Below are 2,524 nucleotides of genomic sequence, written 5' to 3'. Positions count from 1 at the left end.
TATTAATCAATTTTAAAGTCCATAAGTTTTATTTTTCAAATTCTTTTCAAAGTTTAATTATTCACTTAAAGAGTAACTGTAAAAAAATGTTCTCAAAAAAATTCATCTAAATAAAACTGATAAAGTGTACACTTCTCAAATTATCTATTTTTTGTTCCATTTATTGTCAATTTTCAACAATTTCGTCTCTTTTCTAAAAAACTTTCTTATGTATCGCATAGATACTGAAACCATTTCACAGAATTTCATGAAGCGAAAACTGAAGTAGATGGCCAAGTTAAGATTTTAATTATATACTTTCAGTTCGTTGAACTGAATACCACTTTTTCCCGCAGCATAATTGCAATTTTCTGAAACGAAGGAAAATCAAAGTGCAATTTTCTCATAAATCAGACAAACATCACTAGAGAACAGTAGAGCAGACTTCAAACGAAAACTACTTTGAGAAGAAATTAAATTAATAAATAATTAAATTCTTCAATACAATTTATCTTCTTTCTATTTTCACTCGACAACTCTAAGTAATGCTATTAAATCTGCAGTTTCAGCAATTCTTCCCTCTTCCTACTATTTACCTAAGGAAATTGCATTTATCAATCCGCAAAAAGTTTGCAGCGTTTGAGATTGCATTTGAAGATAAAAATTATTTACTCAAATTGAATTTTTCATATTTTTCTTCCAATCTTCCCTTAGTTCATACTCGTACTGTTATTTACGGTAAGTGTTATAAGAATGATAAGGAAAAATGAATGACTGTGATAAGTAGTATTGCATTAGCAGCTTCAAGTGGTATTAGACAAACGCACCAGATAATTTTAAACAATAATTTTGCAAAAGAAATAAAATCAATTTTGAATTCTTAAAAATAGAAAGTGAAACATTCCACAAATAATGTATGAAAATAGTCTAGCTGTACAACATCTGAACGATGGCCGATATGCAAAGATATTAAAAAAATGTAGATTTAGAACATATCAAGTAAAACTAAAATATATAATAAAGAAAAAAGTACAGGTATTACAAGTTATTGTATTCGTTTAGTAGGACGCCTTGATATAGGTAAACTATTTCTAATTGTGGTAAGAGTAACATTTTATACAGAAGTACAAACAATAATTAGTGGAGAAGTTTAGAGAATATTCATGACATAAACTTATCATCATAAAACCACAAATGTGAAAACAGGAATATTTTATACGAATTCTTATAAATCAGTGAGATATTTAATTATGTGAGTATTCACATTTTCTATTTCGGACTAGACAAATAAGAAAGTAAAGGAAAAGTAAAAAATTAGATTGATAACATATGCATTCGATACTTATTTTACTGGACCCAGCTCTTCAAAATGAATTGTGGAAACTACAAATAATACAATCAAATAATACAAATCAGATACTTAAAGTGAGTTCATAAATTAAGATTATCACCATTCAGTCCCAATTAAGCATGTAAGTCAAGTCACCTGCATTTCAGAATAGGAGTAGAGTCACGGATTAAATTGTTTTAGTACTTAGTTAGACTCACTCTTACAGGTTCACATTTATCTATATATAAGTACTTCTAGCTTGCTGAAATAATGTGGTATTATCCTATTAACAATTTTTAGTATTTAAATATAATAATATTTTAATATTAATTAAAGATTCGTACGGATGCTTTAAAAATGTCAATAAGGTATAAGTGACTAAGTTTCCTTTCTTACAAAATTTTTAAAGAACTCCACCTGATCTCATTAAAACATCTAATGTGTAGTTATGAGTAAATAAATATCGATCTAGTTTGTGTAATTTTCGACTGCCTTGATATCACAGCACATCGCCTTTTGAAAAATGTTCTTTTTAATCATATATTCTTTAAACTTATATCTAAAATAACAGCAATTTATTTTTAAAACTAATTTCACCTGGAATTAACTACTTCTATATCTGCATCCTTTTGCAATTATTGTTTGAATACAAACTTATCTTGTCTTGTCTTTCTCTTGCAAATGTATCAACTACCTTGATCTGTTATTATTAAAAAAAAAAATACTATACCCGTTCACTACATTAAAAAATTAACACCAAAGTTTCTATTATTTAATTTTTTTTTTATAACAATTAATTAGAGGAAATTAACATTACTCAATACACTATCAATCTGTGAACTATTTGTTTTAAATTGTATAGGGGCGCACTGTAATTGAAAGAATGCAGGCAAATCCGATTCCATTTCAAAAGCATTAGTTTTATTATGTGGCAACCACAAATCCATACGATCATATATAATACCTGTTGGATCCAACCCTTTGAAATATTTAATTGATTCAGTATCCTTAATGTCATCGCCCCATAAAACGATTTTCTTGTTTTGCGCTTTTGCTACTTCTATCCAATTTGGATCTTCTTTTATCATTTTTGCGTTTGGCACAATTCCAGCCAAATCAAAAGCTTGTGCATTATTTATAATCTCATAAATTGTATCAGAACGTGGATCAGCAAATCTATTTTCCAGGCTGGACATGAGAAACATTACAGGATAC

This window comes from Teleopsis dalmanni, chromosome 2 (genome assembly GCF_002237135.1).
Source record: "Teleopsis dalmanni isolate 2A chromosome 2, ASM223713v2, whole genome shotgun sequence".
NCBI lineage: Eukaryota > Metazoa > Arthropoda > Insecta > Diptera > Diopsidae > Teleopsis > Teleopsis dalmanni.
The sequence above is the reverse complement of the archived record's forward strand: the minus strand, read 5'-3'. Positions refer to the sequence as shown.